This window comes from Callithrix jacchus, chromosome 9 (assembly GCF_049354715.1).
Source record: "Callithrix jacchus isolate 240 chromosome 9, calJac240_pri, whole genome shotgun sequence".
Taxonomy (NCBI): Eukaryota; Metazoa; Chordata; class Mammalia; order Primates; family Cebidae; genus Callithrix; species Callithrix jacchus.
In genome coordinates, this window is record NC_133510.1 from 80,574,379 (window position 1) to 80,591,564 (window position 17,186).

The window sequence follows — 17,186 nt, forward strand, 5'->3', positions numbered from 1 at the left end:
AAAAAAACCATCATTTAATCAACTTAATTTCTGTTAGTAGTACATATTTCTTTTTTCCTCAATGTGCTAGTACTTTATTTATTAATAATTTTAATTTTAGATTCAGGAGGTATATGTGTACACTTGTTACATGGGTATGTAACACCATACCCATGACTGAGGTTTGGGGCACCAATGATCCTGTCACCCAGACAGTGATAATAGTATCCAATAGGTAATTTTTCAACCCTTTCCCTGTCCCTCCCTCGTTTCTCTTGTGATCCTCAGTGTCATTGTTCTCATCTTTATATCCATGTGTACTCAGTGCTTAGCTCTCACTTATAAGTGAGGACATGCAGACTTTTTTTGTTCCTGCATTAATTCATTTAGGATAATGGTCTCCAACTGCATCCATGTTACTGTGAAGTACATGATTTCATTATTTTTTATAGCTGCATAGTATTCCATGGTGTGTGTGTGTGTGTGTGTGTGTGTGTGTGTGTGTGTTACATTTTCTCTATTCAGTCTGCCATTTATGGGCTTCTAGGCTGATTTCATGCCCGTTATTGTGAAAAGAACTGTGATGAACATACAAGAGCATATGTGTTTCGGTTGAATTGTCTGATCCTTTGGTTATATAACCAGTAATGAGATTGCTGGGTAAAATGATAGTTGTTTTCAGTTCTTTGAGAAATCTGCAAACTGCTTTCCACAGTGGCTGAACTAATCTATATTACCACCAACAGTGTACAAGCATTCCCTTTTCTCTGCCACCTTGCTAGCATCTGTTGTTTGTTGACTTTTTCATAATAGCCATTCTGACTGGTTTGAGGTGGTATCTTATAGTGGCTTTGATTTGCCTGTCTCTGACGGTTAGCGATGTGGAACATTTTTTCATGTTTGTTGGCCCCTTGTATGTCCTCTTTTGCAAAGTATCTCTTAATGTCCTTTGCCACTTTTTAATTAGGTTATTTGTTGTTTTCTTTGATTTAAGTTCCTTATAGACTCTGGATATTAGACCTTTGTTGGATGCACAGTTGGAGAATATTTTCTCCCATTCTATAGATTGTCTGTTTACTCTATCGATAGTTTCTTTTGTTGTGCAGAATCTCTTTAGTTTAATTGGGTCCTACTTGTCAAGTTTTGTTTTTGTTCCAATTGCTTTTGAGGACTTAGTCAATAAATTATTTCCCAAGGCCCATGTCAAAATTGTATTTTCTAGATTTTCTTCTAGGATTCTTATGGTTTGACTTCTTACATTGATATCTTAATCCACTTTAAGTTAATTTTTGTATATGATGTAAGGTAGGGTTCCAGGCTGGGTGCAGCAGCTCACACCTGTAATCCCAGCATTTTGGGAGGCTGAGGTGGGTGGATCACCTGAGGTCATGAGTTTGAGACCAAACTGGCCAATCTCCGGGTTTCACCATGTTGGCCAGTTTAGCCATCATTCAAATCTAACCTTTACTAAAAATGTAAAAATTAGCCAGGCCTGATGGCAGGTTCCTGTAATCCTGGCCAACATGGTGAAAGTTTGGCCAACATAGTGAAACCCAATCTCTACTAAAAATATAAAAATTAGCCAGGCATGGTGGCAGGTGCCTGTAATCCGGGTCACTTGGGAGGCTGAGGTGTGAGAATCACTTGAACCCAGGAGGTGGAGGTTGCAGTGAGGTCACATCACACCACCGCCAGCCTGGGCAACAGAGTGAGGCTTTGTCTCAAAAAAGGAAAAAAGAAAAGAAAGGTAGGCGTCCAATTTCATTCTACTTCATATGGCCTGTGGCTGCCTGTTGATACCAGTCTCAGCTGAGCTACTTTGGCTCCTACACTCTTCCTCATTGGTTTCTGTTTGGAGTCCCTGAGTTTGCTTCAATATGCAGCTCTGAGATGCCCCAGTACTGTCTTTCTGAGTTACATGTTAAGGGTGTCCACCATATGTTTATGCTTAATGGTAGTTGGGGAAGAAGATAAAGGAATTTAATAAATAGTTTCATCAAAATTGTGTCTACCTTTGCCCTCTGAGGCCACTGATTTATATTCATAATTTTTGTCTGACATTAAATTTTAATTGTAATATGTTTTCAAAAATTATCTCCTGAAACTTTAGTTGACGAGTTAATTTATTGGTAGTGGAACATCTCTTAATTATCTCTCTTACTTAATTGTCTCTAATCAGGATGCTACTTTACCTGAAATTGGTTTATAGACTCATTGTTTTCACTCTGTAAATTGTTCAGTTCCATCAAAGCAGGGGTTTGACTGGCTGACCAGCCATTTCATAGAATGAACTATTTTGTTTTTTAATGTTGTGCGGACAAAACACAACGTTGAAACTGAGCCTATAAAATATGCGGTAATGATTATTCCAAAAGGTAGGTGGTCATGAAACCCAAGCTAACAAGGAACAGAAAGACACAGCAGTATTTATTAAATTTATTTCAGAACTTCTGCCAGATTCACTTTAATTCTATCCCATCTTATTTTGGGCTTAAGATCAAAAGTTGTTTTCATGACTTTTTCATTATACTTATGTCTACTGTAATTTTTCTTCTGCATTTTATCTGTGTAAGAGTCGGTGTTTGCCTTCTGCAGGGCTGGTCATGCCATATGGTTGCTTTTATTTAAGCAAGTACCTTATTTTTACAAATACTAAGAAAGAGATCTGAAATTAGTATACATTAATGCAGAAATCAGCTATTCTCATGCTTACTACTTTGTGATAGAGAAGTCAGTATATTCTCCCCGTAGTCTCCAAATGCCTTTGAATGCATCTCAAATTATTTCATTAAAAGCTCATCTTTCAACATGCAAAAGTGGTATGGATGTCTTCAGGGATCCAGCGCTTTTCTAATACCAAAATCTTGGATTTTGAGATTCAAGATGAATAGATGTATTACAATTTATAGAAATTAGGGAAAACACAAAATATATTGCCTCTGTATTTATTACTAATAGTATTCAAGTTGAAAACATATTTTTTCTTTCTTATGCACTCCTTTATATCATTAGTGATTCATTTTGTTTAAAAGGAACTATTTTTAGATTTTAGATTATTAAACTACTCTATTTATAGGGAAAAAATACTATAAAATTTTAAAAGTAGAGAAGACCTTCAAAATACATTGGTCCAATGATGCTCACCTTTAGGACTGTTGAGAACCTAGAGACCTAGTGTGATTTGTCCAAGAGTATGGGTATTTGGCGCCATAACTTCCTGTATCTGTTTTTCCTTTTTCACATTTACTTTCAGATATATTCAGTTTATATTTTCTTTCTATATATTAAGTTATATATTTATATCCACTGTATTTTGTGTCCAAAATTAATGCATTTCTCACTCTTGGAAGTTTTTGCAAGAAATGACAATACAACCCAGAATCCAGAAATAGTATGTTTAGCTTTCATAATAGTAATTATCTTATTGTTTTATAAAACATATTAAACGTGGCTGACCAGACCCCATAAAAATATGAGCACAAAAATTGCCACAGTAATTTACTTTTATATGTTGAGTACAGTGGAAACATTTTGAGCTAACTACAACTTTTAGATTGCTGTTAAACTACTGGACATGACATGGTAGCCTGCCCAGTCCCATCACTTCTGTGGGTACTGTTCCCACGATCTCCTGAGTAGGTAACTGTCACTAGACCTTGCTCCCTCTGGTCACTTCTGATTAGAGAAAGGGTGAACTCTGATTCATGCTATGCCAATTCTATTTTTTCTCCCTGAAAATTGTGGAGCATGCAGGAAAGGTAGATAGCTGCTGGCTGGATTGATTAACTCAGAAATATCAGAGCGGAACTTGCCACAAACTTGCAAAGAAGACCAGTTTACTCACAATGAGAGAAAAATAAAGCAGGGAAAAGCAGGCATAAAATACATTAGATATAAACACACACACACACAGAGACAAAGAAAAATGAGAGAAAGCAAGCAAGCTTTTGTTTCTCAATGCTTTCCAATTAATTTCCAATAAACTGCTTCTTGGAAAGGTCAAGCAGACCACTCTTAGGAAAGACAAACCTCTGAATCTTTATGATAAATTTCATTTTTGCCTAAATTTTCTTTGCCTGAGTTTATGTTTATTACAATCTGTGTAAAAAAAAAAAAACGCTGTATTTTGTATTTGAATGATACATTGAGACAATCATTAATACTTCCAGTAAAGAAAAAAAAATACTGGTGGGAATGGACTAGGTTTAAGGGATTAGAAAATAATCTCCAGCTATTTCAGCAAACTATTTAAACTCCTACTGAGCCACACAACCTGAGTTCAAATCTTAGTGGCACCAGACACTAGCCATGTGATTTGGACAGGTTTCTTGATCACTCATCCTTAGTAAAATGGAAATAATAATAGTACCCACCTTACAGGGATGTTATGATAACTTAATGATTTAATTCATATAAATGTTCAGAAAAATGTCTGGCACATAGTACATCTGAAAAAGTGTTAACTATTGAACTACTAACATTTTTATTGACTAGGAGTAAAACTGGTAACCCTATATAATTTTGAAGAAAATATTTCACCTATATGAAATATTTCAGTTGCCAACTTTTGTCATTATTTGGTAGTTACATCTGTTTTTTTTTTTTACTTCTTTGTCACCATCCTGATCTATCTATATGACTTTAGCACCCTTCAAGCAGCCCTCCTAGACTCCATTATCTCTACTTTCTAAGAAGCTACCGTGATTGTCACTCATCCATCAAAAACTCTAAAAGCTAATTTCAAATCTGACATCCTCTGTCCAGTTTCCTGTGTGACAGTCTCGTGCTAGCTATTCAGTAAACAAAGGTAAATTACAATATCTTACATCATGGAGTTTCAGGGTGGTGGTGAAAGCACAGACACATTGTACACTGGCATGCACATAGTGATGAGTCCTTCCATATACAAGGACAGGCATGTAAACTGTATAGATAAGCTAGGAAGACATCACAGAAATAGGGTGGTTAATTTGGGAGGAGTGCTCAGTAGTCACAGAAATCTCCCCTGAGAAGATCTGACTTAGGGAATGAATTAAAACTTGCTAGCTGACCAAAAATTAAAAGGGGCATTCAGGTTTGAAGGAACAGCATGCACAAAGGCCTGGCATCAGGAGAGATGAGAGGTAATTCACGTAGCATATGTGTATTCCCAAGTCTCTGTCTTTGCCAATTTTATTCATCTATGCGGAAAGCCCTTCCTCATTGTCTTTCTACAGGTTGAACTTTGGTTGAAGGAGATTCCAGTTGCCACTGGGTGAGAGTTTTTGGTAATCTTGTCATGTCTCAAGATCAAGCTCCATTTAATCTCCCCTATAAAATTTACCCACTTCACATTTCCTGATTCTTTCCTTTTAATAATTAGTAACAGGGCCAGATGCGGTGGCTCAAGCCTGTAATCCCAGCACTTTGGGAGGCCGAGGTGGGTGGATCACGAGGTGAAGAGATCGAGACCATCCTGGTCAACATGGTGAAACCCCGTCTCTACTAAAAATACAAAAACTTAGCTGGGCATGGTGGCACGTGCCTGTAATCCAAGCTATTCAGGAGGCTGAGGCAGGAGAATTGCCTGAACCCAGGAGGCGGAGGTTGCAGTGAGCCGAGATCGTGCCATTGCACTCCAGCCTGGATAACAAGAGAGAAACTCTGTCTCAAAAAAAAAGAAAAAAAAAATTAGTAACAGAAGTTACTGGTTATCTCTATGATATAAATGGAAAAATGCATGAATACTCTTAGGGCAGTTATATGTCATTTCAACAATTAACTTTCGACTAACTAAGTAGCAACATGTTTGTGGAAAGAGAAAAGACTTTTGCACAATCTTCAATATTTTATTTATCTGTTTTATATGTAGGAGTCCTCATAATGACCCTTTAGAAGAAATATCATTATTCCTGATTTTTAGTTAAGAAAGCTATGACTCCAGTGCCATTTCCTAAGTCTAAACACCTAAGAGCAAGCTAATTTGTCAGTATGTTGCACACATGCATGACACTGGGCCAGTGAACAGGTTTAATAAATGTTAGCTGACTCTACTATTTCTTTTCTACATAGCATTACATGCGTATCACATACTTGTAAGAATGTGTGGATGTTTATGAACTTTTCTTTCTCAGCGTAAATGGCTGAATTAAGGTGGTGGACTGTGTATTAAACACCAAGTGACTGCCCCAGAATTTTCTTCCATAATATTTTTGAAAGCTAGAACTAAACCACTCCCATGTAGAAACTATAGAGTTGTGGTTTACAGTGGTTTTTAGCATATTTTCTTATATTTTATTATTTTAAATCATAATGAGCTGTTGCCTGTAAGTAGCAATCACAAATTATATGTTTATTTGTCAGCAGGATGTTCCAGAACAACTTATATTCAAAATTGCTTGTTTTCACATTGACTACTAATTTCATATTGGAAAATAAGCATAAATATTAAACTCCCTATATTGTAAATATAACATGAAGCCAAAAACACATGCCTCAATAAAGTATTGGAGCTGACATATGGTTTATAACTTCTTATGGACCAAATATATTGTGTTTCACTGAAAAGCTTAGAAGTCTTTTATTCATTTATTTAAGGAATATAAAATGGTTTCCAAATGGGCATCACTTAGCAAACTGCACATAAATGTATTTTCTGGAAGGAGAAAAAACAATGATATGATATTTTTAAGAGAAGATAAAACAATTTAAAAAGAATATATTCCTGTTATTCTTTAGCTTCTGATGTCTAGTTTTTTATGATTGTATTGATTTTACTATATAGTAATGTTTGAATTTTCTATTTTTTTCTAAATATATCACTCCTCTGAAAGCACATTGCTTTCTTTGATAACTGGCTTGGAGATCATTAAAATATCTGATTAATGAGTAGATTTTTTGACTGCTTTACTATTCTCAATATGTCAGAGAAGCATTCATCATACCCTTTTGAGAAATTTTTCTGCTTTGCATAATTTATAGATCAGATTGTTCCTTCTCCATAGTAATGGTGCTTAATTTTTTCCTATAAAAATAGATTGGATAGTTATATTTAAATAATTTAAAAGTTTAAGTAGCTTAATTAAAATCAAGCCATACATTTTGTCATTCAGTAAAAATAACATAGATGTGGAAGTAGGCAAACTGGATCCAAATCATGATTCTTTCATTTGTTGTTTGACCCTGCTCATGCTACTTAATTTCTCTCAGCCTCAGTTTCTTCATCTGTACAATGGAGATAATAATGTTTGCTGATAGTTTTATGGAAGTATTAAATTAGATGCTGAATATAAAGCCCCTTATATATGTCCTTGGTTTTACAAGTACTCAAATTATGGCTACTGTTATTGTTAGATTTACATTTTAGGGTATAGAATTTTATAATAATTTGATAATTAAAGATGATAATCTTTTAAACAGGAAACAAAAGTCCCTATCTGTATCTTGACATATATAGTAGAGAAACTTTCAGGAACATTTTTCTTCTCTAATCTTACTAAAACATCAGTTCAATTTGGGGAGAGCTTTTTATATCCAGGTAACAACTATTTCACCTTGATCAAGATAGGAAGCAGAAGCATAAGAAATACCAACTCAAAACCTTTGATTACCAAAAAAAAAAAAAAAAGGAAGAAAGAAAAGAGAAGAAACAATGTTTTTAGAAAATTGTGGCTCTACATTCTGGTGCCCCATGGAAAAAAGGCAGATTAGCTTGTTATTTATCTTTTAGGTAAAACTAGTTCTTTACTAAAATATTAGCTGATGCAACATACTTTTGCCTTTTAAAATAAGCTACTGGATGAAGTTCATCCACCTTTTGAATACATTGCCGATTATCTTATAAGATCCAATGGAAATGGAGAACTTATTTTATGACCTACTTATACAAATGCTTCTTCATGAATGCTTTATATAAACTGCAGTAATATTTTCAAATTTTTTTTAAAGTCTTGCTCTGTCACCCAGGCTGGAGTACAGTGACACAATCTCTCAGCTCACTGCAACCTCTACCTTCTGGGATTCAAGGGATTCTCCTGCCTCAGCTTCCTGAGTAGCTGGGACTACAGGTGCCCTCCATCATGCCTGGCTAATTTTTGTATTTTTATTAGAGACAGAGTTTCACCATATTGTTCAGTCTGATCTCAAACTCCTGATCTTGTGATCTGCCTCACTCAGCCTCCCAAAGTGCTGGGATTATAGGTGTGAGAAACTGCACTGGGCCAATATTGTCAATTTTTATGACTATTAAAAATTTTATTGAAATAATTAGACTAACATGAGAGTCTATAGTTAGAACATAAAATCTTAATGGTATCACAATTTACTTTAGGCACACAGAATGAATGTCTAAAAATGCATTTTGCATACATTTTTCATGGTGGAATAGATACCTTTAGAGAACAAAGGTGTGTCGTTATATATACACAATCATTTAAATGTCTGTGTTGTTGTCATATATCAAACGTCTTTACAATGTTCCTAGTATTTTGATATTAAAGTTCTTAACAAAATAGCAATATTTACTCTCAATACGTACTTAAAATACGCATTGAGAGGTATTGTAGGGTGTTTAATTAGACAGAAAGTTGGGATATTTTCATTTCTATTATTTTGTTTTATGTTGTTATAAAGGATTACTTGAGACTGCGTAATTTATAAAGAAAAGAGGTTTATTTTGGCTCACAGTGCTGTAGACTATACAAGAAGCACAGTGCCAGCATCTGCTTTTGTTGAGGGCCTCAGGAAGCTTCCAATCATGGTGGAAGGTGAAGGAGGAGCATGCAGGTCACATGATGAAAGAAGGAGCAAGAGAGAGAGGGGAGGAGGTATCAGACTCTTTAAGCAACTAATTCTTCCATGAACTAACAGAGTCAGAATCTGCTCATAACCATAGGGAGGGCACCAGGCTGTTCAGTAGAGATCTGCCACCATGACGCAAACACTTCCCATTAGGGCCTACTTCCAGTATTGGGGATCACATTTCAACATAAGATTTGGAGGGGACAAACACTTATGTTTAATAGATTGCTGAAAAGATATCATTATTTAAAAATGATCGCTTGCCTATGTCTGACTTGATGTTTGACCTGAACTTCAGCAATTGACTAGTGTCTGGCCACCAGAAGCATTCCTTATCTCTGAGGAGCTGCAGTTCCAACAACTCACTCTGTACCTACAATTGGTGACAAGAAAAGCCCAGGCATCCAAACAAGTCAGCCCTTATAAAAAAAATAGGGCTGAAAGCATACAGGCCGCACTTTATATTCTATGTTCAGGAGATTCCCCTAGAAACAGAGAAATAATGTACCCCCTAATAGGTTGGGGGCATGCTGCCAAAATAATTTTGCTTGAAAGCTGAAGCATGAAAGAAAAGAAGTGAAATAATCACCTAAAATATGAAGTGTGAGATACTGAAGTAGTATAGATATTAAGCAGTAGAGACAAACAACTACAGACAAGCAGAGGGATAACTTTTAAAACTTTTTTATTTGCGAGAGAAGTGAATGACCATCTTGTAATACCTCAACCAGCCAGTGTGGTACTGTACCTATGAAATACTGTGTGTACGATAGAGATCATGTGTGAATGGAAGAATGAATAAATACCCTTAGGGCAGTGCTGTGCCATTTCAACCCAACATTAGCTTTATAATAACTAAGTAGCAGTGTATCTGGAGAGGGAGTAAAGAGCCAACTCCAGATAAAAAGGGATCAAATCCTTCTGGACTTTTTGATAAAAAGGTAGCCAGAAACAGCTGAACTATCCTAGTGTTTGAAAATTCCAGAATTCCCTTAAAGAACTGGATTAGAATCTGTCATTAACAAAATTAATCTAACCTGTTGGCCAGTAAAAGGATAAAATTTTTCCACCAGTTAAATTTATAATGCAGTTGATTCATTATGCCAGAAATGTTTAAGGTTTTCAATTTCAATCTTATGTCTGTGCTTCTGTTAAAAGATAAACTAATAAGTGCATATAACAGAGTATTTTGGTTTGTTGTCAATGCAAGAATCAGAATTGCATCCTATGCTGGACTTTTCCCACAATATCTTGGCAAATGATCATTTTTTCTACATGCAAAAACACCAATCATTCTGCCAATACTTCTTTAATTTTTTAACTTAAAAATATCTTCAGATGGATTGAGTGAAATATTACTCATAAGAGTTTACCAAAACTCAGTCTTCTGAACTTGAAAACATATATTTGAAGTATGAATTATTTATAGTACCCTATGTAAATTTTGCATTCTATGACCAAATGTGTTTATTTTAGTATAAAATTAATGGTTTAAATCATTTGCCATTAAAGTAATTTTCAAGCAAGTTGGGCTATGCTAATTAGAAAGATTCTTATACCACCAATTTTTTAACTACATATTTTTTAACTCCAGGGTGTTCATACCCCAGTTTCAGAAACACAGTCTTTATTATCAAACAGTTCTATGCTTAAATCAAGCCTTTGCCTCACATTTGCTTTGTAGTTCTGGAAAAGTAGCTTAACCTTAGCAAGATTTGCTTTTCACTAAGTTAAAAAAAAAAAATGACACCTACTCCATTGAGTTTATGGCAAACATTCCTTGAAGCAAGGTAATGTAAATTTCCTGGAATATAATACTGTTTGGGGTTCAATTGTGCTCACCAAAAAAGATGTATTGAAGTTCTAACCTAACCACCACCTGTGAATGTGACCTTATTTGGAAATGGGTTTTTGCAGATGTATTTAAAGATCATACAGAATTAGAATGGACTACAATCCAATGACTAGTGTCCTCATGAGAAGAGAGAAGTTTGGACATATACACACAGGGAACATGACAAATAATTATCGAGGCAGAGAATGAAGTCATGTGTCTGCGAGCCAAGAAATGCCTAATAATCTGACTGCAAAATATAGTGTTCCTTTGAATTGACTTGTTCCCAATGAACAAGGTCTGGCTGCTATAATTATCTTCTAATTTGAAAATGCTCACACATGAATTACTCAGTAATTTACACTAGATTATTTCCATACATTAACATCAAGATAGTGATCTACATATACACATTTGTCCCACTTTTAAAAATTGGAACAATCTCTACTTTTAAAACATACTATTATTATGGTAGTAGTAGTATCTTTGTAGTTTTGTTTTGAAATTTTTGGGGGGGTTTGTTTTGGTTTTTTAGATGGAGTTTTGCTCTTGTTGCCTGAGTTACAGTGCAATGGTGCCATCTCAACTCACTGCAAACTCTGCCTCCCGGGTTCAAGCATTTCTCCTGCCTCAGCCTCCCAAGTAGCTAGGATTACAAAATTAATTTTGTATTTTTAGTAGAGATGTGATTTCACCATATTTGTCAGGCTGGTCTCAAACTCCTAACCTCAAGTGATCTACCTGCATCGGCCTCCCAAAATGCTGGGATTACAGGTGTGAGCAACCTTGCCCAGCCATCTTTGTAGTTTTTAAAACATGCATTTTTCAAGAACCGAGGAATAGATAATAGTATATTTAAAGTGTTTTCAGAATTCTTTTTACTGTCTTTTATTTTCATTTCTTTCAATGACCCTTAATAATTTTCAGTTTTATGTTACTAGCTACACTTGAGACACAGTTTTGTTTGAGGTAGCTTCCAATGTCAATTTGTGATGTGAAGAAAATGCATGGTGAAGAAATCCTTAACATAGCATGTTTGGCCCAAAACATGGTCTGTATAGTTTTGTGTTACATATACACATACTTTTACTTCATATCTCATGTACGCAGCAATTCTTTTGCTAAGAAGAAAGTCACTTAGCTAGACTGAAAGGAGGAATAATGCCAAGTACATGGTTAAATATTAGATAAATGTTGGCTATGATCATATAATACCTTTATTCTTATTATAAAAATATATTAAACTTATAGTAGCTTATAAAAAAGAGTCAATGTTAGAAACTGTTTAGAATTTTCTACTCTATAATCTAATCATCATAGCTAACATTTATGTGATATTTAACCATGTACTAAGTAGGCATTATTCTTTTTTTTTTTTTTTTTGGACACAGAGTCTCACTCTTTGCCCAGGCTGGAGTGCAGTGGTCCGATCTCAACTCACTGCAACCTCCCATGTTAGGAATTACTCTAAGAGTTGTATACGTACTATATTAACATAGTTTTATTTTTTAAGTCATTCAGGATAATTGAACCTAGAGAAGTTATGGTTTCTTGGAAGATTGAACCCATAATTCAGGGAGTATGTGTGAGAATGATACAAACTCTGATGTACTATCCTCGGTTGAGAGGCTGGAAGCAAAAAAGAAGTTGAGTGTTTTTACAGTCTCTCACTTAAGCTCTATCTTCACAGTATAACTAATTAAAATGTTTACATAATTCTTAGCTTGTGCTAAGCTTCAGACAGAGGATTTTAAAAGTATGTTTCCTTAGTTGTGTTTCCCTTCTTTCTGATGATTGTACTTGATACTTTTTCAGTCTGATCTGGATTTAGAATTTCTCATGCAAGTTTTTTAAAGCACTGTGATTAGTGTAAAATACAGATTCATTGGATGTTGACTGTCTTTTTTTTTTTTTCATTATTCTTTGTGGATCTTAATCATATTCAGAGCAGAAGTCCCCCTTCACCTCTTAGCCATGACATTTTAAGGAAGCCAAGTAGAGGTTTTATGACACGCTCTGCTTTTAATTGAATGAAAATTTCAGCAGATGTTTAGCTGGTTGATGCTTCCCATAAATTCCTATTTTGTATCAATGCCAATTTTTAAACTGCTTTAAGAGAGAATCATCTTACAATCTCTTTTGCAGACTAATACTATTGGTCTTACTGGCACATAAAGAGATCATGCTTTTGATTCACTGTCACAAGCTTCATTCATTTATTCACACGTCAAGCAGTCCATCAGTCAATCACTTGAGAATGTGCAAGGTGTGTTTTGGAGCTACCCGGATGATTTATACTGTTTGTGCTTCAGCTGGCCTCTGAGTTTAGCAGTTACTTTGATATCTTAGTGAGGGGTGCTCTCTAGTGTCTTCCTGCAGATGTTTCCTTGTCATGAAATGGCAAGATAAATGATTTTGCTTTTATCTAAAAATCACATTTGAAGGGCAACATTTTGTTTTGGGGATTCCATTAAAATAAATTATGGTTACAGGCATGGATTAAATTCCCTGGAAGGATTTTCTAGTGCTCTTTGGGATAACCTCTACTTCTTGCTTTTTCCTCCCTTGCATGATTATGGAGTGACAATACATGTGGTTTTGTCTAGTCTACTGTGAAGTAAAGTTAATAATGAATAGATTATAAAAATCAATTTCCAGATTTCTGTTTTTATCTTATAAACAGATATCTTAAGCTGAAAACAATAAACACAAACCTTTTTCCAGGGATTCTTTGTCTTTTTTTTTTTAATGACCTGGTGTTTTCAGTTTTATGTCTAATGCCTGTGTTTCAGTATGCATATTATTTACAAAATAAATCACTTAAATGTCTTTAAACAATCCAAGCCATTGCAGCTCCATTAATTTCTGAAGATCTTTTTGTTTAGTTACAAAATATATATTTAAGTGATACGTTGCATTTTTTGGATTCCAGTTGTCAGATCCCTGAAAACACACTAACAACATCTGAATGTCTTCCTTCATGCCTTATAATCTTCTTCTCTTCCTTCTCTGCAAAAATTTCTCCACCCTGTATTTACTTCCTGACCAGCTGCACATTTCTTTGGCTTTTGTCTCCTCCCAGATTCAAGTGGCCTAATTTTAGAGTGTAATTAATTTTTATTTTTTAATACAATAGTGGACAAATCACAAGTTTCACTTTGCATGCTATGCAAGAGAATGCATCAGTAGTCATTGTGTGAATGATTAAATTAAATCTAACATTTATATAGTGGTAAAATTCTTCCTGGCTTTGCAAAGAGCAATGGAGTTTGTTTAGGGTTTCTCTGAAATTTCTACTTGTATGGCCCTCCAGAGATCTGTCAAATAAATAACAGATGTAGAAATTATCAATTATTGTTGAATGTTTGACAAAAACAGACAGACAAGCCAGGGATTTCCCACTGGATATCTTCATGTTAAAAGAAAGTAAAGATTTTATAGCCAGAATCAAGTAATTCATCTAGATAGTATATTATTTGCATCTTTTTAAATATAATTTTGCTATGCTATATCTGCAAAATTTTGCAGGATGAGGAAGGTACGTTTTCTATATACCTGAAGATAGGTGTTTTATCACAAGGAAATAATTAAATTCATGACATTGTTATGGTCTCTAGTGGAGCTCGAAAAAGAAAAAAAAAGTTGCAAAATTAGTAATATCACTGATATGTATATTCTGTGGCTTTATGAAATCCTCATTCATTCATTTTGTCCCCTCAGTGTTTATTGATTATTTCCTGTGATCTAGACCCTGTCCCCACAACTGGCCATAGAGCATTGAGCAAGACAGAGTGCTGAATGACATGAATCTTACCTTCCAATGAGATGAGTGAAAGTAATCAGGAGTCTAAGTTATGGTATATGAGGTGATGATAAGCAGTTGAAGAAAATAAAGCAATGTAATTGGTTAGACAATGATGGAATTGCAGTGGGAAGAGACCATTTTATCAAGATATTTAAGACAGGCCACTCTGAGGTGGTGATATTTTATCAGAGGCATGACTGAAATGAGTAATTACGCTATTTGGAGATTGGTGAAGGAGCGTTAGGAATAAAGGGAACAGAGAGTGCAAAGCCCTGAAGTCGGCCTGGAGTTACATAGGATTTAGATTCCTACATCCTATAATACAAAATAAAAATAAGTATTAAAAAGGAACTATTTTAAATAATAAAATGGAACTATTTATTATTTGAAAGACATTGGAAAATATAGACAACAGCTCCAATGTTTATTTCAGAGGGGAGGAAAGAACAAATCCAGAAACCATTTTGAAAGGGAAAAACTAAACATAAGCCTCTTTTTGTTGTACTTTATGTAGTCCATATCCTTCAACTAAAAGGTGCAGAAACAAAGAAGGAATGATTAATCCTACCAAGAGAGGAAAAGATGTAAAGAGACAGTGGAAAGGCTATTAGGCATGTGTCGCAATGTGAGGAGGACAGTAGCACGTTTTCCATAGATTTTACTGTATATTTTTAACAAAGCTATAAAACACAAGCTCTAAGTAATGTCTTTTTTTCCTGTGGTATTAAAAGGTATCTTAACCTATGAATGGCATTCTACCTATAATACTCAAAGAGAGACATTTGCAAAGACACATTTGATTGAATGCACATTTTTCATCAGGTTTTGAGTTGACTTGGAAGAGGTGCTGATGTTCATTATGATCAGACAAAAGAAATTAATGAAAATCAAGATACAACTGTTGATCTCATTTCAATCCTCAGAACACCACTGTTTTATGGTTACAATTAGTGTTAAAAATGTAATCTTTTCAGAGTGATGAAGTTTTTAATGTGAAACATTAAAAAAATACCAAATACATGGAAGATAGAATTCAATACCAGGAGACATAAAAAATAGGATTCAGTCTCTTCTCTGGCAATATCGCATCAATAAGATTTTACTGGTAATTTAATGTTAAGTCAAACTCATCTTATAAACATAGTATTATCATAGAAAAATCATGATGAAAAATAAAACTAGCAATTGAAAAATCTGACAGATTAAGTTTCTGTAACTTGTATTTCAATATATAAAAGTTAATAATGTGCCTGAAATTTATTGTTGCTCTATTCCAAACCAGATGCTGTGGAAGAGGTTTGCTTGCATTAGTACTTTAACCTTCATTATAACTAAATGACACATATACTGTTATTACCTGTGACTTAATTAACAAATTTGCCCAAGATTATTAAGGTATAAATTGCCAGAACCAGGGTTGCAGCCTAGATAGGCTGTCTCCAGAGCCGATTCTTTTCATCATTATTTTAAATATTAACTTTAAACTACTATTAATAACCTTTTCAGAACATTGGGAAAAACACCATGTAAAAAAGCAAGAAAGGGACGAAACGTGCACCTTTTAAATCCTCAGTTTCATTCACTTATTTATGTATTTTACCAAGGGTTATTTCCCTGCTTAAGATTATGTAGCAATATGTCTAATGTTTTGTATGTGTAAAAGTCCTATTTTCTTCTATTGTCTTATTTTAAGTGCCTAAGTATTGCCTGTTGGCCCTCAGTTCATTCTCTGACCTTCTCTTGAAAGCTGTATTTTAATTTGCCAATGTGTGCAGCTATGAATGGCACTAATGGAAGGTTGAAGAGCAGGAAGCAAAGAAAGGCCAGAGTGTTTCTTTTTCTGGTGATGGTGGATTCTTGTTCTTGCTAAAAATCTGGAGTATTTAAACCATTAACTATTTGTTTGAAGACAAACATTTCAGCCCATAGTCCCAAATTAAATGCTTTCTATTTAAAATACTTAGAAAGGTTTCTTTTTTTTTTTTTTTTTTTTTTGAGATGGAGTTTCACTCTTGTTACCCAGGCTGGAGTGCAATGGTGCTATCTCGGCTCACCACAACCTCCGCCTCCTGGGTTCAGGCAATTCTCCTGCCTCAGCCTCCTGAGTAGCTGGAACTACAGGCACACACCACCAGGCCCAGCTAATTTTTTGTAGAGACGGGGTTTCACCATGTTGACCAGGATGGTCTCGATCTCTTGACTTCGTGATCCACCCGCCTTGGCCTCCCAAAGTGTTGGGATTACAGGCGTGAGCCACCGCACCTGGCCTAAAATACTTAGAAAGGTTTCTATTTTTTTTTTTTTTTTTACTAGCCCCTGACTCATACAGGGACTTTTTGCATCCAAAGGCAGTGACCAAAAGGATCCTTATAATTGATAACTTCTATTCTTAAAAGTTGAAAATGGAATGGCATTTTTAAGAACTTGAATTCACCTGCACACAGTCAGCAGCATTGTTTTCTAGCAGTAGTGTCAACAAACTAAATCCAAATTGAATTAATCAAAATAAAGTGTTAAGACTTGAGTTTACACCTGCAGAACAGTGTTTTGGCATCTCTTCTTCCATATGAAATGGTTAGTTGTGATACTACACTCTTCCCTCTCACTGCTAAGGATTCTACTGGCTGTCATTACTAAAGCTCTTCCTAAATAAAATACATTAAACACTGCTTTGTGACTTTCCTTTTGGACAAGTTTTCATGGACAGGCCTATTTTCCTTCAGGAACTGTATTAGCTTGCATAATTTCAGATACATTCTGTTGGATCCATAAAGAAAAACCACTTGGCTG

The 17,186-nt window shown here is 34.9% G+C and overlaps 1 protein-coding gene across 11 annotated transcripts in view; it reads left to right on the forward strand.

Moving 5' to 3' along the window:
• NAV3 (neuron navigator 3) overlaps nucleotides 1-17,186 on the forward strand; it is an 872,565-nt gene that overhangs the window by 552,341 nt on the left and 303,038 nt on the right. The gene's annotated exons all lie outside the window — the stretch shown is intronic.